This window comes from Pogoniulus pusillus, chromosome 7, assembly GCF_015220805.1.
Source record: "Pogoniulus pusillus isolate bPogPus1 chromosome 7, bPogPus1.pri, whole genome shotgun sequence".
NCBI lineage: Eukaryota > Metazoa > Chordata > Aves > Piciformes > Lybiidae > Pogoniulus > Pogoniulus pusillus.
Window position 1 is genome coordinate 24,619,870 of NC_087270.1, and position 25,149 is coordinate 24,645,018.

Sequence of the window (25,149 nt, forward strand, 5' to 3'; positions counted from 1 at the left end):
CTTGTCTTGAACACCTCCAGTGAAGGTGGCTCCACCACTTCCCTGGGCAGCCCATTCCAATGCCATCACTCTCTCTGCCTACAACTTCATCCTAACATTCAGCCTAGACCTCTCCTGGTACAGCTTGAGACTGTGTCCCCTTCTTCTGTTGCTGGTTGCCTGGCAGAAGAGACCAACCCCACCTGGCTACATCCTCCTTTCAGGTATAGACAGCAATGAGGTCTACTCTGAGCCTCCTCTTCTCCAGGCTGCACACCCCCAGCTCCCTCAGCCTCTCCTCACAGGGCTGTGCTCCAGGCCCCTCACCAGCCTTGCTGCTTTTTTCTGGACACATTCCAGCACCTCAACATCTCTCTTGAATTGAGGGGCCCAGAACTGGACACAGCACTCAAGGTGTGGCCTGACCAGTGCTGTGCACAGGGGCAGAACAACCTCCCATGTCCTCCTGGCCACACTTCCTTTCCAGCTATGGAGAACAGTGAGGTCTGCCTTGAGCCTCCTCTTCTCCAGGCTGAACACCTCCAGCTCCCTCAGCCTCTCCTCACCTCCTAAGAGCCTACTGCAAGCAGTATCCAGCCTTCCCCGACAAAAAGCACTGCAACACCTTGCAGTGCATAAAAGTAGGGCTCCTTCCTACCCACCCACCCATCACTGGAGGGGTCAGCAAATTTCTCCTGCTGACCCTTTCTGGCCGTGCTGAAGCCTCCACACCTGTGCCTCACTGAAAGCAGCAATCTGCTTCACAGCAGGGCAGCTGGAATAAAGCCTGCATTGAGAAAAGACCTGGCTACAAGGGAAAAAAAAATAGAAAAAGAAGAACCAACCCCAAACAAATTGCCTGGGCTCTGACCCTCACTTGGTAAATCAGCCAAGAGCCTGAGTCCAGCTTCCTGCAGCCGAGGGACACAAAACGAATGCCAACAGCCCTGCAAGGCGACAGAGTGCTTGGAGCTTTGTCTAGGCAGCCAGAGGCTCTGCTGGGCTTCACTTCTGCTCTGGATCACAGGATGTTAGGGGTTGGAAGGGACCTCTGGAGATCTTCTGAGACTCGCCTTCCAGTACATCTGAAGGGGAGGGGGATACAGGAAGGGTTGGGAGGGACTATTGACAAGGTCTTGTAGTGACAGGACGAGGAGGAATGGGTTTAAACTGGCAGAGGGAAGATGTAAACTGGGTGTTAGGAAGTTCTTGACAGTGAGGGTGGTGAGACACTGGCACAGGTTGCCCAAGGAGGTTGTGGAGCACAGAATCACCGAATGTGATCAAAGATTCTGTGATTCTGTGCTCCACAACCTCCCTGGAGTTGTTCAAGGCCAGGTTGGATGAGGCCTTGAGCAACCTGTTCTAGTGGAAGATGTCCCTGCCTATGGTGGGAGGTTGGAACTGGATGAGGTTTGAGGTCCCTTTTCAGCCTAAACCATTCTATGATTCTATGATCTGCCAGAATCTAGTGCAGGTCACGCAGGATGCCAGCTGGTGGCACAGCTTTGGCACAAAACAGCTCCTGCCAGCTGTGGCTTTTACCTAGCAGAGCAGGAGGAGGACCCTAGCACCAGGACCCATGGAGGAAAGCTGCTGTGTCCACAGCCCACATCACCACTCAGGGCCGTGCAGCGCAAAGTCTCTTTAAGCAGCTTGGGAAACCTTTGGCTCACAGCCCTGCTTCAGCTCTGCTGGGCTCCTTCTCCCTTCCACCCAGCTCTGCCACTCCAAAACAAGGCACAGCCTGCTGGCATCCCCTGCCCGTGACCCTCCAGATCTCCACATCAAGGAAATTATTTCCAGGCCATCAGCATCCTGATTGCATCAGGATTAGATAAAAAAAAACCCCACACACAACAACAAAAACCCCAACAAAACAAAACCAAAACACAACCCCCCAAACCCCATCAAACCTTTCCAAATATAGTCAGAGGCACAACTCCTCCACGAAGCCAATCAAGTTAAAACCCACATCAGGCCACCCGGTTTTCTGTAGAGGCCATCAGAAAGCTCGAACCATTATCAAGGCTGCAAACTGATCTTTTCTTTTTTTCCAAGCATTCTATCTTTTTTTCAGAGAAGCATCCCAAATCTCCTCCCACCATCTCCCCAGCAACTTTCCAAAATAAACAGATAAACAGAGGAAAACAAAAACATCGCCCGCTACAAAACTGCAGCCAGCTTGGATGAGTTTTGGGGCAGCTTGGAAAGGCTGGACTTGGAAGTGTCTTCTCAGGCAGACTCCAGCCTTGCCTTCTAAAGGATGGGGACCAAGTGGCAAGTTGTCCCTTTCCCTCGTGATCCAAGGTCTCAGCAAGGAAAACACCAGGATATGAGAAGCAAGGGAGAAAGGCCACATTCTGGGGGGGTGGGGGGTGGGGGTGTTTGAAGTTGATTTTGTTTGTTGGGGTTTTGTTTGGTTCAGTTTTTTGGGTTTTTTTTGCGTCTCCTCTCTTACTTGCTGCTGTCTCCAGACAGTTTCTCTATCCTTTCCACCTACTTTTAGTCTCTTCTATATCAAACCCTATCAGGCTCTTGCCTATTATTTCCCCTCGGCTGTTAATGCCTTCCTCTGCCTGTGGATCTCCTTCCTTGCCTTAAGCATGATGATGTCTGCCTGCTCTCCAGCAGCCAGCTTTGAGGCCACCTTGCCAGGGTCCCTCCCTCTGGGATCTCAGGGCAGTCCTTTGCCTCCCTGTGCTGTGCATCTCCCACTGTAAAATGGAAAGAGCATCTCCCATGAGTGCTGGAAGGATGAAACGTTGCTAACAAGCCTGAGCAGCCTGGAGAGGAATCATCTGCTTGGAGATGCCTTATGTGGCCCAGCAGAGAGGAATTAGCAGGCTTATTGCTTTCCTCTCTGCCTGGGGCAGCTCTTCTCTCCAGGTCCATTTTTCCACTGTGTTTGTAGCTGGGAGAGTACCTAGGGGGTGTCCCTCTGTTACAGTAGGATGCTCTTCTGGACTCCACAGTGAGAAGGAGCAGGAAGCTTTGAGTGAACAGAGACAAATCCCCAGCCCCAAGTTTTGGCACCCATTCTGTTCTCCTGGACTCCACAGTAAGAAGGAGCAGAAAGCTTCAAGGGAACAGAGACAAATCTCCTGCACCCATCCTGCTCTCCTGAACTCCACAGTAAGAAGGAACAGAAAGCTTTGAGTGAACAGAGACAAATCCACAGCCCCAAGTTCCTGCACCCATCCAGGTGGGAGACAATCCCAGCAGTGTGTGTGGGGAAAGGCTGACACTGTGGATCCGGGCAGTTTGGGCACACCGCTAGACAGGAGCCAGGCAGGTTAGCTTGGGCTGGAAGCCCATGCTGGCAGGTCCCATCCATCAGCTAGGTGCCTAGCCCTGGCTGGAGAAGGGTGGTAGCACCTCTCAGGAGAGTCACGATCCAGAGGTACAGCTCTTGCACCGCTGACTCTAGAGGGAGCTGAACACTAATGCAGAGCAAATGCCCACTTTTCAGGCCACTAGACCTCGGGAGAGGGAGACTGAGCCAAAGCGTGTGCTGGGCCTTGATGCCTATCCCAAAAAGCGAGGTGAACCTTCCTTCTTCCTCCCGAGGCTTCCCTACCTCCTCTGTCTCCCCAGGAGCTCTTTGCAGCAGCAGTAGTGAATCTCACTTCTATTTGTAGCCGGGTTTCCTTAGGAAGCCAGGCATATGAAGTCACAGGTTCACAAACTCAGGGTGGGAGAGGTAGGAAGGGACCTCCAGAGATCATCTAGTTCCAACCCCCTTGCCGAAGCAGAAACGTGCTGAACTGGGTAGCACCTAGATCAGGTTGCACAGGAACACACCCAGGTGGGTTTTTAAAGTCTGTTCATATCACCCCCCCTTCTCCCAAGCCCTGCTAAAATCACCAGAGGGAGAGTGCAGAAAACCAAGGTCCTACAAGCTTCCTGCAAATAGCTGGAGAGATGCTTCTCACACCCTTGGCGAGGAAAGACCGATCAGTGAGCTCAGCCTCTACCAGATGCCAGAGTCCTGGTTGGCACAGCACTCCAAGCACCCTGCAGCAGCTCCAGGTGCAGCCAGGATTTGCACCAAGGCAGATTGGCTGTGGGCACCCATGTCCACGAGCTGGAAGCACATGCAGAGGATGACAGCCTGAGCTTGAGCAGAGCTGCAGGTTGTTCCCTGTGCCAGTCGCAAGGAGAGGCAGCGCCGCATGCCATTTGCCTTGCCTGTGACCAACCTGTTGATTGGTTGTCCGGTGATGCTTGTGCCTGGGGGTACACTGGGCTTTATTTATAGAAGCTGAGCTTCACTGGGATGCTTGGAGAAGGGTGGCTTTTCCCTGGTGAGCCAGCAGGACCGCATCTCTCCGAGAACACAGCAGGAAAAGCAAATTCTGTCCTAGGCGCAATGCCAGAACATCACCACCCTGACAACCCTGCACGGGTGAGGATGGCACCAAAGGCCCAAACAGGCAGAGAAAGCAATGCCTCTGCCTATATGGCATCATGCAAGGTGCTGTGTAGGCCCCAGAGAGCAAGGGCATGAGCCAAGTTCATGCCACACCGTGTACAGCAGTGACAGCAGAGCAAACTGGGTGCAGCCTGGACATCTGCCGGACCCCAAACATTTAAATCTGGGGAGCAACTCCCAAACAGCTTAGCAAGAAGTAGGGGAGAGAGAAGCAAGCAGAGTTTCATCATCTTAAAGCTGTGCTCCTATGTGCTGGCGTTCAGGGACACTGGGCATAAGGAGTAATCCAATCTCCTCAAGTGTCTTGAATACGAGCCCTGGTGCTGGGGCAGCTTTGAGCAACGCAGCTCCTCAGCACTGGCTTAGGAGTGGTTTATTGCCTCCAGAGAGGCAAAGCTGGTGAGGCGTAAGAGGAGTCAGGCAATGCATCAACTTTCCATGGGAGAGGGCGGTGGGGTTTGATGGCTTGGCAAGTGTAAATCACAGCTCCAGAAATGCCAGATTATTTCCCTGATTGGGCTAACAGCCTCTGCTGGGAAAGGGGCAAAGCTGCTATTGATGAAGCAGCCTGAAGGAAAGGAGAAGAGAAGAAGCAGTGGTCAGGTGCATGGAGGCAACACAAATGCCTTTCTTTGGCGATGCCCACTGCCCCAGCCACAGCCACACAGCACGGCTCCTTTTTCTCCTGGCCGCCATCACCACATCAACATGCTAGTGTCCCAGCTCCCCTCTCCTAGAGAGAAGTGCACCTCTTCTCTCGGTGCTGCTCAGAGGCAGCACCTGAAAGCCTGGACAGGTGTCAGGAGAGCACACAGAGAGCCCCATTTCCAGCGCCTGCCTGGCCGATTTCCAGCTTGTGGGACTGGACGAACATCTTCCTGCCAAGTGCAACCAAAGGAGAGCCCTGAAATCAAACGCTCACACCCAAGTGCCAGTGACCTTGTGGCTTTCCTCCCCGGGCTTCCCCTCTCACCGGTGCTTGCTGCATCCCCCACCGCCTGGTTTGGGTAGCTCCCAAACCTCCCCGGCCACAGAGCTGGTTCGGGTGGGGGAAGCAGCAGGGCTGCGAGGGAAGAATTCCGCTGGAGCTGCCGGAGGAGCCCCAGCCATGCTTCCACCTAGACAAAGCCTACGTGCCGAGCGCTGCTCCAGCCGCCCTCCGGAGCACCCGCCGCTCCCGCTGGGGATGGCCGTGGGATGGTGGCTGCAGGTGCCTCCGGCCGCCCACCTCGGCAGCCGTTACGGGGTAGGAATCCCCGGGGCAGGAATCCATCCCCGGGGCGGGAATCATCCATCCCCGGGGGGGCACCGCACCCCCGCCCGCCGAGCGGGCGGAAGGTGTCCGTAAAGCCCCCCGAGGGTGGAGGATTTGCTCCAGCACACCCCACCCCCCCACCCCCCCCCCGCCCTTGCCAGCCCCACCTGCACGGCTGTGGGGCCGGATGGGGGAGGCCTCCTCCCTCCGCAGCCGCTCCTCTCGTCGCGACATGTCGCGATCGGCCGGCGGGGGGTGGGGTTGGGGGGGCTCTCCATCGCCTTCCTAACGGGTGGGTTGCAGAAAGCAAGCCCGGGGCGGGGAAGGAGCGCATCCTACCCCCGCCTCTCCATTGTGTCTCCCACACGACTCCGGCCACCCCCCACCTCAGCCCGCCCTCCTCATCCTCCCCGGCACTAGGGACCGCGGTGTCTGGGCAGCGGGGTGCTCGCAGGGCAGGGCAGAGCTGTTGCCAGGGAGGGGGCCCGTCGGTCACGGTCCTACCTTGGGGCGAAGCAGGAGCGGGAGCCGCCGGGGCCGGCTCAGAGGTGGCGAAGCATCGCGGCGGGGCTGGCGGCGGAGCCCCCGATGCGCGGCTGCGGCGCGGCGGCGGCAGCGGGAGGAAAGGGATGGAGGGAGGGAGGATGGAGAGAGGAAGGATGGATGGATAGAGGGAGGGAGCGCTCACACACACACACACACACACACACACACACACAGAGCGCCTCAGGGATGCGCGCAGCCGGCCCCGCCGGCAGGCAGCCTCCCCTCCCTCCGCATCCTTCCGCGGATAAGGAGAAAGCCGCCGTTCCTCCTCCCCGGTGGCAGCTTCAGCCCTCCTCCTCCTCCTCTTTCTCTTTCTCCTCCTCTTGCTGGAAATATTTCCTGATTTCCTCCCCGGAGCGAGGGACTTTGAAAGGCAGGACTGGGTGCGGACCCACCCCCAGCAGCCCTGCCCGCCCTGCGTGGGGCAGGCCCCAGCCCTGCCCTGCTTGGGACGCTCCCCATCCGTGCCCTGCCTGCCCCCATCGTTGCTCGCCCTGCCCGCTCACCTCCCGGTCCTGCCCTCCGTGGCTCGTCGCATTCTCCCCGGCCACCCTGCAGCTCGCCAGGGCAAACCCAAACACGTTTAGCCTGGAGAAAAGGAGGCTGAGGGGAGACCTGCTGGCGGCTGGAGCCGGGAGGATGTCGGTCTCTTCTCCCTAGTAACAAGTGACAGGACAAGAGGAAATGGCCTCAAGTTGCACCAGGGGAGGTTTAGGTTGGAGATGAGAAGAAACTTCTTGGGTGAAAGAGTTCTCAAAGCCTGGCAAAGGCTACCCAGGGAGGTAGCTGAATGCCCATCCGTGGAGGTGTTTCAAAGAGGCAGAGCTGTGAAGCCAAGGGCCATGGCTTAGCCTCAGCCTTGGCAGAGTTAGAGAATGCTTGGACTGGATGAGCTTAAAGGGCTTTTCCAACCTGTGATCCCACGATTTCCACCCTGCAGGAGGGAGCAAACCCTGGGAGAGATGATGAAGAGGGAAGCAGGGGGAGGGAGCGGGGAGTTCCCTGCTGTGGCTATCATTGTGCCCCACAGACTTGCCCATGGCTGCTGTGGGGAGGCAAAATGCCAGGAGTATCCCAAGGGTCCCTCCCTGGGTTGAGGTTGACTCGCCTCTGACATCATCAATATTGTGGTGTCTGCAGAGGACAGTGTAGTCCATGGGATGACAAACAAGGGCTATATGGGTTATTTAGGGCCCTGCTGAGAACTGCCCACGAATCTGGCTAGGGCAGGGTAAGGCCCTGAACCCAGAGCCTCCTGAACCCATAGGAAGGTCATTAGGGTTGGTGAGGCTCTGCAGGAAGCCAGCAGCATGGCACCGAAGGGCTTGCTGCACCTCAGACTAGCTGAAGTGTCCTTCCTGTGGGCAATTCCCCTTCTCACCATGCCTGAACAACTCCACCCTTAGCTGGCTCCAGCAAGGAGCAGACGAACCCGGTGTCCCACCCTCCAGGCAAAACTCTGCGGCTTTGGGAACTTAAAATAGGACCAAAGCTATTAACTCACACACTGGTAGCTACAAGGACTCAATGACCTTGAGTAGCCCTCTGCACCCACATCTTCAGGTGCCACAAGACCCACAGAGAGGCAGAGCCACGACTCTGGCTCCTGAACCCTCTTACACCTTCTCCCTCTTCCTTGCCAGCTGTGCTTGTAGCTTTGGTCACCACTGACAAGACAGCAGGCCAGGATTTTACCTTTGGATTTCATTTGTGATTTTCTTCCTTTCTGCCATTTTATTCTTCAAAAACAAACAAGAAATTAGATAATTTTTTTTTATGACCATGTCCTTCAGCAGAGATGGAAAACTGCATCTCCCTGTTCAGGACAAAGTGTAAGACATGGACAATATCACAAAATTCCCCTGTAGAGCACTTTGTGGTGAACTGACTGACCAACAAAGCAGCAGCTTGTTAGTAGTGTGACAGCCTTTACTGGTATCATTTGGGTTTGGCCTCACTTTATGAGCTTATTGGCTACACCTGGGATGAAAGGCATTTCAGAATCACAGAATGGTAGGGGCTGGAAGGGAACTCCAGAGGTCACCCAGGCCAACTCCCCTGCCAGAGCAGGATCGCCTAGGGCAGGTCACACAAGAACACATCCAGGTGGGGTTGGAAAGTCTTCAAAGAAGGAGACTCCACAACCTCTCTGGGCAGCCTGCTCCAGGGCTCCAGCACCCTCACACCAAAGAGCTTTCTCCTTATCTTGAGCTGGAACCTCCTGAGTTCCGAATTGGACCTGCTGTTTATTGTCCTATTACTGGGCACTGCCAAACAGAGCCTGCACCTTCACCCTGACTCCCACCCCTCAGGTACTTACAGACATTGATCAGATCCCCTCTCAGCCTTCTCCTCTCCAGACTAAATACCCCCAGGCCTCTCAGTCTTCCTTCATAGCAGAGATGCTGAAGTCCCCCAGTCATCCTCTTAGCTCTCTGTTGGACTCTCTCAAGCAGTTCCCTGTCTCTCTTGGACTGGTGGCCCAAAACTGGATGCAGCATTTCAGGTGTTGTCTGAGCAGAGCAAAGTAGAGGCAGAAGAACCTCCCTAGCCCTGCTGGCCACACTTTTCTTGATGGGCCCCAGGATGCCCTTGGCCCTCTTGGCCATAAGAGCACGTTGATGAGAACTTGTTTAGAGAAAAATCCCCTGGGTTTGTCTGGTAGCTAACTCTGGTTGTCCAGGTCACCTCTGCAGAGAGGGATAAAGTTGTGTCTGCCCACGTGTGGTTCTTCAATGGGACTCAAGTGCCCAGCAGGGCCACTGATCTAAAACAGGCAAAGCTAAAGGTGCAGAACTCTTCTCAGCAGCTGAGAAGGAGCCGTGGATGTTTGGTTTGACTTTGGCTGCTGGGTGCAAGGTGCTCCCCATGGTGGTGTGGCAAAGGGATAAACACGAGCAGAAGGAATTGGCACGGCTGCAGCAAGCAACCCCTGCTGCTGGTTTTCTCCCTGCACACTGAAACCTCATCATTGCAACAGTAAGCAGTGGAACTTGGATTTTAATTAGCTGTCAGCTATGAAGTTCTCCCTAAAGCTCCCTGTTTCCCTCAGTTATGTTGCTGACCTACTTCCCAGCTCTTTTCCTTGAATGTGGTACACAGCTGCTCTGGAGCGCTTAGATGTTAACTCTGCTAATGTTGGATCCAGTGGTGAGCTGCTCTCTGAAGAGCCAGGTATGGCCTCAGTTCCTCCCAGCCTGCCTGTCTCTGCAGCTTGCAGCCCATGTTCCCGTCTCCCAGTGCCTCCTGCTAAGGAAGGTGGTTCTGCCCCCATCCCTGGAGATATTCAAGGGGAGGCTCGACAGGGCTCTGGGAAACCTGATTTAGTTGAGGATGTCCATGCTGAGTGCAGAAGGAATTGGACTGGATGACCCTTGGAGGTCTCCTCCAAGCCAGATAATTCTATGATTCTAAGTCTCACAGAAAGGTTGCTCCAGCTGAGAGATCTTTGTGACACCTCAGGAGAGCTGAAGAGAACAAGAGTTTGTCAGTGATTGTGGTGGTGCTCATGAGGACCTTTTGTAGCCCAGCCTTAATGGTGCTGGAATAGAGAAGGGGAGACAGAGCTGCAGCATTATCTCACCTACACCTGAGAGCAGCTTTCATCTGCTTGCAAAGCCACTGTTTAGGAGGAATATGAGGCTGGGAGAAGATGCTCTCCACGTCCCAGTCCCTAGCACAACCCTTTCCAAGTACATTCAGCCCTTCATCTTTCACAGTCTCCAAGAGAAAGATGGAGCTGGGCTCCAAAAGAAAGAGTGGAAGCCAGAGAGTAGATGAGAGAATGGCCCCAAATGATGAGGAGAGATGGTGTAGTAGGAGTGCTGTGGGAAGCCACAGAATCACAGAAACATCCAGGTTGGAAAAGCCACCCAGGATCACCAAGTCCAACCCATATCCCTACTCTGCAAGGTTCACTCTAAACCATAGCCCCAAGCACCACATCCAAGCAACCTTTAAACACATCCAGGGTTGGTGACTCTACCACCTCCCTGGGCAGCTCATTCCAATGCCTGACCACTCTTGCTGGGAAAAAAATCCTCCTAATGTCCAGTCCAAACCTCTCCAGTCACAGCTTGAGGCCATACCTCTTGTTCTATCACTAATTACCTGTGAGCAGAGACCAGCAGCAGCCTCTCCACAGCCTCCTTTCAGGTAGCTGCAGACAGCCATGAGGTCTGCCCTCAGCCTCCTCTGTTTCACACTAACCATCCCCAGCAACTTCGGTCGCTCCTCATGAGACTTATTCTCCAGGCCCTTCCCAGCTCTGCTGCTCTCCTCTGCCCTGGCTCCAGCACCTCCACCCCTCTTGTAATGAGGTGCCCAGAACTGGACACAACACTCAAGGTGTGGCCTCAGCAGAGCAGAGTCCAAGGAGACAATCCTCTCCCTGCTCCTGCTGGACACAGCATTTCTAATCCCAGCCAGGATGCCATTGGCTTTCTTGGCCACCTGGGCACTGCTGGCTCCTGTTCAGCTGCTTGTCCATGACAACCCCCAGGTCTCTTTCTGCTGGCAGCTCTCCAGCCACACTGCCTCAAGCCTGTAGCATTGCTTGGGGTTGTTGTGGCCCAAGTGCAGTACCTGGCATTTGGCCTTGTTGGAGCTCCTGCCATTAACATTGGCCATGGACCCAACCTATCCAAGTCCCTCTGTAGAGCCTTCCTACCCTCTTGAAGGTCAATATTGCCACTCAACTTGGTGTCACCTGTGCATTGCTGCTGACACACTCTGTGTCTGCATAAAGGACATCAATCAAGATGTTAAAGAGAAGTAGTCCCAACACTGAACCCTAAAATGAGAAGACATGGTGTAGTAGGAGAGCTCCACACTGCAGCAGCTATGGTAAATGATGAGGAGAGATGGTGTAGTAGCAGGGCTCCACTCTGCAGCAGCTATAGTAAATGATGAGGAGAGATGGTGTAGTAGCAGGGCTCCACTCTGCAGCAGCTATAGTAAATGATGAGGAGAGATGGTGTAGTAGGAGGGCTCCACACTGCAGCAGCTATGGTAAATGATGAGGAGAGATGGTGTAGTAGGAGGGCTCCACACTGCAGCAGCTATGGTAAATGATGAGGAGAGATGGTGTAGTAAGAGTACTCCACACTGCAGCAGCTATGGTAAATGATGATGAGAGATGGTGCAGGAGGGCTCCACACTGCAGTGGCTGTGGTTCACATTGTTTTTTCTCAGCCAGGCTAGCTGCAGTAGTGGCTGTAACCGCACAGGGCTCCACATGGGCTGCGAAATGTGCTGGACAAGCTGAGCAAATGCTCCTGTGCTCTGCCGGCTGCTCCAGGCATTAATGCAACAAGACTGCTCATGTCCTGACACAGCACTTTTGTCCTGCTGTGGGCACATCCATGCTTCAGCACCACCCCAGCCTGGGCTGTGCTGAGAGAGGCAGCAGCTTGCTCCAGCTGCCTTTTCCTTCCCTGTCTCCTTTGGCAGTCACAGGAGCGAACAGCTACCCCTGCAAACAGGCTTACAACCACTCGCGGAGAGACTCACACTCAGGGAGGTCCTGATGCTGGCGCTAAGGAGAGCTTCGTTCATTCATCCCCTCACTCGTCACACCCACAGCCCTCGCTGACAGCAGCCTGCATCTCCCTGCAGTTGCTGGAGGAGGTTTCCAGGTATTGTCTACATGGGCAGAGCATGAAAAAGGATCCCTCCCCGAGAAGAATGGACTTAGGGGGCTGTGGAGTCTGGAGCACAGGAGAGAATGGCTTGGGTCAGTTCTCCAATGCCTTGTGAAACAAGACAACAGAGATCCTAATGGTTTAGAGGAGGGGGGCGTAACCCCCCAGGTATTTCTTGCCTGACAAATGCCTGCCGTACATTGCCTGTAGAGTAGGCAAGTGGTCAGGACAAGCTCAGCCACAGTGTACTCACAACTGAGCAGCTGTCCTACCAGCAGTCCTTCACCCTACTTGGAATACCTCCTCAGTGAGATGCTTTGCTCTCTGCTGCAGCTCTTGAAGCAGGTAATCTTAGAACCACAGAATTGGTGAGATTGGAAGAGAACCCTTGTTGGGAAGACAACTTTCCTGAGATCCAACCTAAATCCCCCTTGGCACAACTGGAGGCCATTTCCTCTTGTCCTGTCACTTGGTGCATGTGAGAAGAGGATGCTGGAGGAAATCTGCTGAGTCCTCTCTGTTTAATTAACTCTGGTCATGATTTTCCTGAAGTCCCCCAGGAGATGCCAGAGAGACTCTGCAGGAGCAGGTGGGATGCCACCCTGGCCTGCCATGGCACCTGTCTACTCCTCACTGCAGCAGGGTTGAGTGTGTGCCCACTGAACCTACTCTGGCTCTCCTCTGTGTGTTCTTGGCAGAGACCTGGAAATCCCTAAGAGAGGTGCTTCTATATCAGATCCTCAAAGCCATTTTCCAGCAATCTGAGCATTCCCTTGCACTGCCACCTTCAAAGCTGCCTGTGCTGTTAAGAGGATAAAGCAGGCATTTGGAAAGCGTGGGAGGCAGCAGTGAAGAGGAAGGGCAATTCTCTCTGCTGGACATCACACACTTCTTTCTAAGCTTTCCAGGCTGTTCCCAAGTTGTTGGTACAGTAAGTCCTAATCATCCCAGGCAGGTTTGAGTTCATTGGCCATTGGATGTGGGGAATGTCTTCTAGCCTTGGAAACCCAAGAGCAAAGACTGTAGCCCAGGGAGAAGATGTTGCTTAGTGGGATGTTTTGGCATGCCTTTGAAAAATGGGAAGCATCTGATTTGCTCTCACTGCAGTGCTTTGGGAGCCTGCAGAGGGAACTGCAGAAACCATGGTTGTGTTGCTTTTGAGCTTTCCCCTAAGTGCTTCATAAAATCAGACAGTTGTTCTGGTTGGAAAAGTCCTTTGAGCTCATCCATGCCAACCAATCTCTAACTCCACCAGGGCTGGGGCTAAGCCGTGGCCCTCAGCACCACAGCTCTGCCACTTTGAAACACTTCCGAGGATAGGGATTCAGTCACCTCCTTGGGCAGCCTGTACCAGGCCTTGAGAAACTTTTCAGTGACACCACCTCCCTACCTCTCCGAACCACCTCCAGGGATGGGCATTCAACCACCTCTTTGGGCAGCCTGTGCCAGCGATTCAGAGCCCTTCCAGCGAAGAAGTTTCTTTCAGTCTCCAAACAAAATCTCCCCTGGTGCAACCTGAAGCCATTTGCTCTTGTCCTGTCACTTGTTACTAGAGGGAAGAGACCAACCCCCACCTGGCTCCACCCTCCTTAGAGGCAGTTTTAGACAGTGAGAAGTCCTCCCCCCAGCCTCCTTTTCTGCAGACAGAACCGCCCCCAGGTCCCTCAGCTACTCCTCAGCAGCCCTGTGCTCCAGACCCTTCCCAGCTTCCTTGGTTGCCCTGTGCTGTGTTTTCTGGAGGTTTAAGCACTAATTGAATCATAGAATCACAGAATCTCAGGGGCTGGAAGGGTCTTTGAAAGATCATCCGGTCCAGCCTCCCTGCCAGAGCAGATCACACAGGAACACATCCAGGCGGTTCTTGAATATCTCCAGAGAGGGAGACTCCACAACCCCCTTGGGCAGCCTGTTCCAGTGCTCTGTCACCCTCACAGGGAAAATCTTCCTCAGGTTCACATGGAACCTCCTATGCCTCAGCTTCCATCCATTGCCCCTTGCGCTGTCACTGAGCATCACCCATCAGAATCATAGGATCATAGCATTATAGAATCAAGGAGGTTGGAAGAGACCTCCAAGCTCATCCAGTCCAAAGTGTCACCCAGCCCTAGCCAATTAACCAGACCATGGCACCAAGAACCCCATCCTGGTTTTTGTTGAACACCTCCAAGGATGGTGACTCCACCACCTCCCTGGGCAGCCCATTCCAATGCCAATCATTCTCCCTGCCAACAACTTCCTCCTAACATCCAACCTAGACCTCCCCTGACACAACTTGAGACTGTGTCCCCTTCTTCTGTTGATGGTTGCCTGGCAGAAGAGACCAACCCCACCTGGCTACAGCCTCCCTTCAGGTAGTTGTAGACAGCAATGAGGTCTGTCCTGAGCCTCCTCTTCTGCAGGCTGCACACCCCCAGCTCCCTCAGCCTCTCCTCACAGGGCTGTGCTCCAGGCCCCTCACCAGCCTTGGTGCCCTTCTCTGGACATGTTCCAGCACCTCAACATCTCTCTTCAATTGAGGAACCTAGAACTGGACACAGCACTCAAGGTGTGGCCTGAGCAGTGCTGAGTAAAGGGGCAGAATAACCTCCCTTGTCCTGCTGGCCACATTGTTCCTGTTAGGGGCCAGGATGCCATTGGCTCTCCTGGTCAGCTGGGCTTCATCCTCCTGGCACTCACCCCTTACATATTTATAAGCACTGATGAGGTCTCCCCTTAGTCTCCTCCTCTCATCTGTTAATGAGCTCAGCCTTTAACAGCTTGGGGAAGAGTTTTTCTTTCTGGAGGAAGTGTTGATTGGAGCAGTTTTTCAGAGCACTGCTTATTTGGGGCAGACACCAAAGAGTCTCCACAGTGGAAACGTCCTGTAATCTTGTGAAACTACCTGCCCTGTGGGGCTGAAAGCAGAAGTAGTAAGAGAGGCTGGGAATGAATTTAGGGGGATTGGGAATAAGAGAGCTGCTTTTTGCAAACAGTTTGAAAACCAAGCCACACATTCATATCTTCAAATTGTGCCTCAGAATCTCACTTTTCCTTTTGAAAAGTGGTTTCTGATTATCAGGGATATAGAGGGAAAATTCAATATCCACACAGAGCAACTTCAGCACCTGGCCTTAAGGCAAGAGCTGTACAAGGTGCAAACCATCTCCTTACACTTCTCCAAGGAGTAGAAACTCAAAAGCCTTCTGACAGCTGTCACTTGTACCTGCTAACAGTAGCATTTCACTGCCCTCCCTGTTTCACAGAATCACAGAACTGTCAGGCTTGGAAAGAACCTCAAAGACCATCCAGTTCCAGCCCCCCTGCCATGGGCAGGGACACCTCACACTAGATCAGGTTGCCCAAAGCCACATCCAGCCCGGCCTTAAAAACCTCCAGGGATGAGGCTTCCACCACCTCCCTGGGCAGCCTGTTCCAGTCTCTCACCACCCTCATGGGAAGGAGCTTCTTCCTATTGTCTGATCTGAATCTGCCCTTCTCTAGCTTTGTTCCATTCCCTTCAGTCCTATCACTACCTGACAGCCTAAAATGTCATCCTCCCCAGCTTTCTTGTAGCCCCCTTCAGATACTGGAAGGCCACAATAAAGTCTCCTCAAAGCCTTCTCTTCTCCAGACTGAACAACCCAAAGTCTCTCAGCCTGTGCTCACAGGAGAGGTGCTCCAGCAAACCCCAGTTCCTAGCCTGAGTCACTGGCAAATAAAGGTCCAGATGTCCCCTGCTGAACTGCCAACCCCCTTAGCATCTTTTCCCACCCAAAATAATGAAGCTTTGCGTCACTGTTACAAAAACTGCCAAATACAGGAACTGAAAATGTGGATGCAAGGTCAACTGAGGTGCATTTCCTAGTGAAGGAAGGGCTGCACCAAGCGTCCTGCACAGGGCGATGGAGCTGCAGTGTGCCAACCCAGGGCAGTGCAACAACCAGGCAGGCACCAGCACTCTCCACTTGATTGATGCTCAGGGTGGGTTTTTTCCATCACCATCCCAACAGTGCCCTGGAGAAAATAATTGGCTGACAAAAACCCCCAACCAACCCACCCAAAACAAAAAGCCCTGCAAATCTAGAAAGTAAAAAGCACCAAGTGTTGTGCTCTCTGGATTTGCCCTCTGAACTTCACTGGTTTGATGTTTTCCAGTTAGCTTGGTCACCAGAAGTTAAACAAATGAGAGATGAGGCAGTGATACATCATCAGAGGCTGAGGCTCTGAAAAATAAAGCAAAAGTGCAAATACCACAAACATTAGAGGTGTGAGCAGCAGGACCAGAAGCACAGGGAGAGGATTCTCCTCCTTTGTTCTGCTCTGGTGAGACCTCACCTGCAGCCCTGCCTCCAGTTCTGGTGCCCCCAGTACAAGGACATGGAGCTGCTGGAGAGGGTCCAGAGGAGGCCACCAAGATGATCAGAGGGCTGAAGAACCTCTGCTATGGGGGCAGGCTGAAAGAATTTGGGTTGTTCAGCCTGGAGAAGAGAAGGTTCCAGGGAGACCTTAGCTCAGCCTTCCAGTGCCTGAACGGGACTACAGGAAAGATGGGAGGGACTTTTGACAAGGGCTGGGAGTGAAAGGGTGAGGGACAATGGCTTTGAGCTGGAAGAAGGGAGGTTGAGACAAGAGATTAAGAAGAAATTCTTGATAGTGAGGGTTGTGAGACACTGGCACAGGTTGTACAGAGAGGCTGTGGAAGCTCCATCCCTGGAGGTGTTCAGCACCAGGCTGGATGAGGCTTTGAGCAACCTGAGCTGGTGGGAGGTGTCCCTGCACATAGCAGGGGGGTTGGAACTGGATGATCTTCAAGGTCCCTTCCAACCCAACCCACTCTGTGGATGTGTGTGCCAAGTTCTGGGAGCGGTGTCTTACCAAGCGGGGCTGCGAGGCTGGCTGAGCAGCTGCAGTGCTACAGATAGCCATGTGAGGTACCCTTTGCTCCCAGAGGGAGCTGCAGGGGACATCGGATGCAGTGCATGATTCCAGCTGTGGCCCCTGGTTGTGAAGGTAATTTGGCCTCCTCCACTGTAAACATCTGTCTGCCAGCCCACAGTGAGGCTCCACCGGAAAGGGATTGCTCATATTAAAAGTGAGGAGCGACTGCCCTCACAGGATCACAGAAACACCCAGGCTGGCAAAGCCTCTCAGGATCACCAAGTCCAACCTAGAACCCTGCTCTACAAGATTCACCTGAAACCATATCCCTAAGCACCACATCCTAACAACCCTTAAACAAATCCAGGGTGGGTGACCACCACCTCCCTGGGCAGCTGATTCCAGCGCCTGAATGCTGCAGGCAGCACCTGATTTACATCTTACTTGTGCATGCAACATCTGGAAAGCTTCTGGAACACCTTGTGAAAAGCAAGCCCATTAGGCAAGAGGACACAAAGTCACTTCTTCAGAGAGAAATTTGTCCTCACTACAGTGGGCTCTCATCTGTGCTATCCTTGCAGGGTGGTCAGAAATCTTCCTTGAATCATAGAATCACAGAATCAGTCAGTATTGGAAGGGACCACGAGGATCTTCCAGATCCAAAACCCCTGCCATGAGCAGGGACACCTCACACTAGATCAGGCTATCCAAAGCCATTAGGGTCCTTGCATCCCTGCTGCTTTGACTGTAGCACCTTCTGTCTCAGCTCTGCCTCATTTCACCTCCAAGTGACCTTGCTCAGGCAGCTCTGCAAGAGATTATCCCGAGTCCTGAGGAGGCTGAGAAGTCTGCTGTCTGCTGTTACCAATGTGCAGCAGTCATGCCTGAGCCACAAAGACCCACTGGAAAGGGAATTTCTGTGTTCCTCAGCCTTCCCCAAGGCACCTTGGAGAAGGCCATGTGGATGGCTCTGTCCTTGGAACAGCTGAGGCAGTAGCATGGTTCTTATGCCAGTACACTTCTCTCCCCACAGCTTAGACTGAGAGTCCAAAGGACAGGGACTCTCCAACACAGCTGTTGGACCTTTGGCACAGTGCTCTCTGTTTGCACCTCTGATGATGTGCAGAGCAAAGAAGCGAAGCAAGAAAGAAACACAAGAAAGGCAGGTTTGATTTCTGGGGAGCATCACAGAACTATAGAATCAGTCAGGCTTGGAAGGCACCACAAGGATCATCCAGTTCCAACTCCCCTGCCATGTGGGCCATGGATCAGGCTGTCCAGAGCCTCATAAACACCTTCAGGGATGAGGCTTCCACCACCTCCCTGAGCAAACCATTCCAGGGTCTCATCACCCTCATGCTGAAGAACTTCTTCCTAACATCCAGTTTGAATCTACCCATTTCTAGCTTTGTTTAATTCCCCCAGTCCTATCATTACCTGACAGCCCAAAATCTCCCTCCTCAGCTTTCTTGTAGGCCCCCTTCAGATCCTGGAAGCTCACAATAAGCATGGTTATGGGGTTAGGGCTTGGGGTTTTTTTTGCTGGAGTTTTTGGGGAAGTAAAACTGCATTGCTGGTGAGAGTGGATTCTCCTTCCCCAGCACCCATGCTGTCATGTGCCAGCCAAGAGGATGGAATTCCCAGCATGGTCTGCCTGAAAGCTTCTCTGAGTGAGAGGCTTTCTCACGGTGTCCTGGGCTGTGATGGTGCTTTCCAAAGATCGAAGATCATAGAATCACAGATGCACTGGGTTGGAAGGCACCCTCCAAGGGCATCTTGGCCACCCTCCTGCACTCAGCAGGGACACCTCCAGCTAGAGCAGGCTGCACAGGGACACAGCAAGGCTGAGCTTCAACGTCTGCAGGGACAGGGCCTCAAGCACAGCCCTGGGCAGCCTGTGCCAGTGTCTCACTACTCTGCTTCTGCAGAACTTCCTCCTCAGGTCCAACCTAACTCTGCCCTGCTCCACTTTCAAACTATTGCCCTTAATCTGTCACTCCAAGCCCTTCTGAACGGTCCCTTCCCATCCTGCCTGGAGGTACCCTTCAGATATTGAAATGCAGCTCTAAGGTCTTCCCAGAGCCTTCTCCACTCCTGGCTAAACAGCCTCTACTCCCTCAGCCTGTCCCCAGAGCAGGTTTTCCAGTCCTCTCATCATCATTGTGGCCTCCTCTGGACTTGCTCCATATGGTCCAGGTCTCTCCTGTTCTGGGGGCCCCAGAGCTGGCCCCAGCCCTGCAGGTGAGGTCTCAGCAGAGCAGAGGGGCAGGATCCCCTCTCTCCATCTCTGCCCATGATGCTTTGGATGCAGCCCAAGCTGCCATAGAACTTTTGGGTTGCAAGATGTCCCTTTGCTACCTGCTTCATGGTTAGAAATCCCCTTTGTCTCCTGATAAAACCTTCTACTCTTACAGGAAGCTGTTCCAGCATGTGGGAAACCCATTCAGGCTCTGAGGCTGTATGCCCATGTTTGTCCCTGCCAGAGGGATGTGGATGTATGTGCATGCAGGGTTTCCCACACAGATTGTGCAAGCTCTGGCTTCTTCCTTCTACACTTCTGCTTATTCAGAGGAACCCCTGCCCTTCTGCCAGTGCTGCCACCTCTTCGGCGGGTGGGACCATTTCCTGAGGGCAGCTGTCAGCCCAGGAAACAGCTCTGTGTTTATGGGGGGAGGGGTGAGGGGCTGGAGGGCAAGGAGAGAGGGCAGAGTTGAGGAGTTCAGCGTCTCCAGACTCCTGCTGCAGAGAGAACATTGCAGTGGCAGGTCTGGGAGGAGTGGCAGGGACGGGAAAGTCTGTGCATGGAGCAGCAGAGATCTGGCAGTAGGACCAGTCCATGTTGAGCAGAGCAGCTTCTTAATAGTGTGGCCAGCAGGACCAGGGCAGTCCTTCTGCCCCTGCACTCAGCGCTGGTTAGGCCTCACCTTGAGTACTGTGTCCAGTTCTGGGCTCCTTGATTCAAGAGAGATGTTGAGATACTGGAACGTGTCCAGAGAAGGGCAGCAAGGTTGCTGAGGGGCCTGGAGCACAGCCCTGTGAGGAGAGGCTGAAGGAGCTGGAGGTGTGCAGCCTGGGGGAGAGCAGACCTCATTGCTGTCTACAACTACCTGGAGGGAGGTTGTAGCCAGGTGGGGTTGGTCTCTTCTTCCAGGCAACCAACAACAGAACAAGGGGACACAGTCTCAAGCTGTCCCAGGGCAGGTTTAGTCTGGACACTAGGAAGAAGTTCTTCCCAACAAAAAAGTGACTGGCATTGGAATGGGCTGCCCAGGGAGGTGGTAGAGTCCTCATCCCTGGAGGTGGTTTAGAGGAGGCTGGATGAGGCACTTAGTGCCATGGATAAGTTAATTAGAAGGTGATAGGTTGGACCTGATGATCTCAAAGCTCTTTTCCAACCTGCTTAACTCTGTGATTCTGTCTTAGCAGCCCGATGGGAATGCAGCCTTTCCTCTTTCCTTCAGCTCCCTTCCCTCTGCTCCTCAGCCACTAAGAAAGATTCTGGCCCCTCTGCCTCAAGACACCAGTGCAGTGTTGTGGTACTGCTGCAGCTGAGAGCTCATTTGCCTTCAGCAGGCTGCAGAGTCTGCAGCGGTGTTCACATGGCCAGCACCACCAGGCAGCCTGGCAAGAGCTGCAGAGCCACCAGTGGCAAGAAATGAGAGCCCTGGGGCTGCTTAGCCAGGAGAAGAGCAGCCTGAGTGGCATCTCAGCAGTGCTGATCAACAGCTAAAGGGTGAGTGGCAGGATGGAGCCAGACTCTTCTCAGCAGTGCCCAGGGATAGGTCAAGGAGCAATGGAGACAAACTGGAAGCCAGGAGATGCCACATGAACAGAAGGAACAAATTCTTCCCTCTGAGGATGGCAGAGCATTGGGACAGGTTGTGGAGTCTCCATCTCTGGAGGCATTCCAAAGCCACCTGGACATGTTCCTGTGTGATTTACTGTTACTCTAGCAGGGGGGGATTTGGCTTGATGATCTCCAGAGGTCCCTTCCAAACTCTACCATTCTGTGTGAGAGCTCTCAAAGATGTGATTCAAGAGGAAACGTTGCAGGAATGCAGACTGCCGAGTCAGGAGGAGAGATACCTCCTTGCAAATCTGAAAGAACTGAAGTTTTGCCAGTCCTGCTGTTGATGAGATGTCAGGAGGTTAACCTACAGGCAGGGAGAATGAAGTTTGATACGAGGAAAAGCTTTCTATCAGCATGAGCCTAGGCAGCGGTGTGTGCAGAGAGGGGGACGTCTGTGTCACAGAAAGGGTTTTAAGATCAGGATGAGCAAACATCTGTTGGGTTCAGATTAGGTGCAGGTGACCTGGCCTTCAGCATCAATCTGCCAGGAAGATGTCTCTGAGAGATGAGTACTCAGGAGGTATTCAGCACATCACAACAAGAAAACCACTGTCGTGGAGAGCAGAGTGGAAGAAGCAAAAACCTGCTTGTAGGCTTTGGTGTAGGACACAGTCAGAGCCCTGGGAGAGCAGACCTGGGCAGTGATGCTGTCCAAGCCCACATCACCTGAGAGCAGACTGACATCGGTTCTGGCTGGCGCTCAGTTTCCTGGGCAGGGATTTCCCTCGAGCCCATGGGGCACAGGGGAGGAGAGTTTATTGCTCCTCAGAAGCCCAAAAGAATCACAGAATCTTCTGGGGTTGGAAAAGACCTTCAAGATCATCAAGACCTTCAAGATCATCAAGTTTCAACCACTCACTAACTCTACCAAGGCTGGGGCTAAACCATGGCCCTCATCACCACACCTCTGCCTCTGTGAAACAGCTCCAGGGATGCAGATCCATTCCACTTGCCTTTTGTCCTGCCAAGGTTTGTTCCAGGTTCACAGACATTTAGCTCACTAAGCAGCCACAGGATCCCTGAAGCTTATGTTTCCAGAAGCTGGCAACACAAGAATCACAGAATCACAGAACTTTAGAGGTTGGAAGGGACCTCAAGACATCATCCAGTCCAGCCTTCCTGCAAAGGCACCATCCCATAGAGTAGTTCACACAGGAATGCATCCAGGAGGGTTTTGAAAGCCTCCAGAGAAGGAGGCTCCACAACCTCTCTGGGCTCTGTCACCTTCACTGTAAAAAAGTTTCTCCTCATGTTGAGCTGAAACCTTCTCTGTTCCAGTTTGTGGCTGTTGCTCCTTGGCTTATTGCTGCTGACCACAGAAAAGAGATTGGCCCCAGAAACTTGACACCCACCCCTCAAATATTTGTACACATTGATCAGGTTTCCCTCTCAGCTTTCTCTTCTCCAGACTAAAGAGCCCCAGGGCTCTGAGTCTCTCTTCATAGGGGAGATGCTCAAGTGCCCAGTTATCCTCGTGGCTCTCTGATGGACTCTTTCCAGCAGGCTCCTGCCTCTCCTGAACTGGGCAGCCCAAAACTGGACACAGATTGTTTGTGTTCAAAACGTTTGTCCTGTCGTGGGAGTCCTTCTCATTTGCCCTGCTGGGAGCCTGTCCCACTGTGAACTGAGAGTTGAGGTCTGCAGGCAACTGGCCTGCCTTGACCAAACTGCAGCACCAATGAGGCAGCAGCACAAGGGCACAGGTGGGCTCTCTCCAGTGCAAAGATAGAAGAATGTCTTTGGCTTACCCTTGTGTAAGACACAACCTTTCTGTGACTCAGACTTCTCCCTCTCTGCAGACAACACTGCCTAGGCTCGTGCTGATACAAAGCTTTTCCTCATATCAAACTTCATTCTCCCTGCCTGTAAGGAGGTTAATGGAACCTTTGGATCCCACAACTATCAGGAGCTGTCAGCACCTTTAGTGTCACCAGCAGGAGCAATAACGTGATGGTCCCCCCTGGACTCAGAGCTAGGTAGAGCATACCTTGAGTCTTGGGTTCAGTTTTGGGACCTTCTCTACAAGAAAGAGACTGAGGGGCTGGAGCAGGTCCACAGAAGGAGAAGGAAGCTGGGGAAGGGTCTGGAGAACAGGGCTGGGGAGAAGCAGCTGAGGGAGCTGGGGGTGTTAAGTGTGGAGAAGAGGAGGCTGAGGGGAAACCTCATTACCCTCTACAGCTCCATCTAAGGAGGTTTTAGCTTGGTCTCATCTGCCTAGTGACAAATGGTAGGAGGAAAAGCAATGGCATCAGGTTGCCCCAGGGGAGGTGTAGGTTGGAGATGAGAAGAAACTTCTTGACTGGAATGGTTGTCAAAGCCTTTAGTCAGAATTAGAGTGTGGTTGGACTCACTGATCTGAAAGGCCTTTCCCAACTGGAACAGTTCTGTGACTCTAGAAGCAGCTGAGTAATGTACATGCAGCTGGCCAAGCCTGAGCAGTGGTTAGACCATGAGAAATGGCAGAAGAGAGGACCAGTGCACAGGACACAAGCAGAGCACTAACTGCCTTAATTGCTGACTGAGGGAGGAATTGCCAAGGCAACCATATCATGAGTACCAAACAAGCGCACAGAGTCAGGACACCTGGGGCCAGCCATGGAAAAGTAAATACAGGTGGATGGCTTGTCTGGGAGGAGAGAGTCTTACTGAAGAGGCAGAACTTGGAGCACTGCCTTCAGTTCTGGAGCCCCCAGCATAACAGTGACATGGAGCTGTTGCAGAGGGCCCAGAGGAGGTCACAAAGATGCCCAGAGGGCTGGAGAACCTCTGCTGTGGGGACAGGCTGGGAGAGGTGGGGCTGTTCAGCCTGGAGAGGAGAAGGCTCCAGGAAGAACTTAGAGCAACCTTCCAGAGCCTGAAGCTGGGAAGAGACATTTACAGGGGATTGGAGTGATAGGATGAGAGAGAACAGATTGAAGCTTGAGGAGGGCAGATTGAGACGGGAGATATGGAAGAAATTGTTGAGAGTGAGGGTGGTGAGACACTGGCACAGGTTGTACAGGGAGGCTGTGGCTGTCCCCTCCCTGGAGGTGTTGAAGGCCAGGCTGGATGAGGCCTTGAGCAACCTGGGCTGGTGGGAGATGTCCCTGCCCATGGCACGGGGGTTGGCACTGGATGACCTTTGAGATCCCTTCCAACCCAAGGTCTCAGTTATCTCTCTTACACTGGAGCTATACCTGAAGTCCAGCAGGCCATGCACATTGGCCATGCTGAGCACACCTCCAGCTCTTACAAGAGCCTAGTCTGGAGAAGGCTGAGAGGAGATCTGATCCACATGTACAAATACCTGAGGGGTGGGTGTCAAGTGCCTGGGGCCAAGCTCTTTTCAGTGGTCAGCAGCAATAAGCCAAGGAGCAACAGCTACAAACTGGAACAGAGAAGCTTTTGGCTCAACATGAGGAGAAACTTCTTTACAGTGAGGGTGTTGGAGGCCTGGATCAGGCTGCCCAGAGAGGTTGTGGAGTCTCCTTCTCTGGAGACTTTCCAACCCCACCTGGATGCATTCCTGTGTGAACTACCCTAGGGGATGGTGCCTTGGCAGGGAGGTTGGACTGGATGATGTCTTGAGGCCCCTTCCAACCTCTAGGGTTCTGTGATTCTGTGACCCTGACTCACCTGAGTGCTTTCCAGCAGATGGTTTTCAGGGGAAAGAAGCAGCTAAAGCAAAGCCTCTGCACGAGTCACAGCCACAGAAGGAAGGACACATGCCACATAAAATCCTCTCCACGGCAAGCAATGAAGTTGCAGGTGGGGATGAAGGCAGGGAATTTCTGCTGGTAAGACATCAGCTTTACTAAGGTTAGAGTCTTCAAACTTGTTCTGTAACCCCCTGTACGCTGCCTACCTACATCAAGGTATGTTTCAAGCCCATCAGGCTGTCTGTTTCAAAGAGAAGACTGCTGAAGTCAGGCATGCCTTTATCAGCAGGGACAGGAGATGTCTACAAAGCATGAGCAGTGGCACAGCTTCTCATGCTTACACACTTGTCCTGTTTTGTAGCATTCCTCTAGGCCTGTGCATCAAAGCCTGCTTCAAAATAGTCCACCTGGGTATTTAAAATTATGAACATGGAAAGTAAGGGTCAAAGGCCAAAGGTTTTCTGGTGCATTGTTTTGGACCACCTCTGCTATGAGGACAGGGTGAGGGAGCTGAGGTTGCTCAGCTGGGAGAAGAGAGGACTCTGGGGGAACCTTGAGCTGTTCTCACATATCTGAAGGGAATCATAGAATCAGCCAGGGTTGGAAGGGATCATAAGGACCATCTAGCTCCAAGCCCCTGCCATGGGCAGGGACACCCTACCCTAGAGCAGGCTGCCCACAGCCTCATCCAGCCTGGCCTTAAACACCTCCAGCCACGGGGCCCTAACCACCAACCTGGGCAACCCATTCCAGCCTCTCACCACTCTCATGGTCAAAAACTTCCTCCTCATGTCCAGTCTGACTCTCCCTACCTCCAGCTTTGCTCCATTCCCCCAGTCCTGTCACTCCCTGACACCCTATAAAGTCCCTCCCCAGCTCTTTTTTTGCCCCACTTCAGATCCTGGAAGGCCACAAGAAGGTCACCTCAGAGCCTCCTCTGCTCCAGC

The 25,149-nt window shown here is 53.3% G+C and overlaps 1 protein-coding gene across 4 annotated transcripts in view; it reads right to left on the reverse strand.

Annotated features, from left to right (window-relative positions):
• The window catches only part of SLC8A1 (solute carrier family 8 member A1), a 153,174-nt gene extending 146,570 nt beyond the window's left edge, over window positions 1–6,604 (reverse strand). For 2 of the 4 annotated variants that reach the window (XM_064146230.1, XM_064146228.1), the window contains exon 1: window positions 6,174–6,604. The gene's annotated coding sequence lies outside the window, so the exon portion shown is untranslated. The remainder of the gene's footprint in view (window positions 1–6,173) is intronic. The other 2 variants (XM_064146227.1, XM_064146229.1) reach the window with 2 other exon arrangements.
• Between the last annotated feature and the right edge of the window lie 18,545 nt (window positions 6,605–25,149).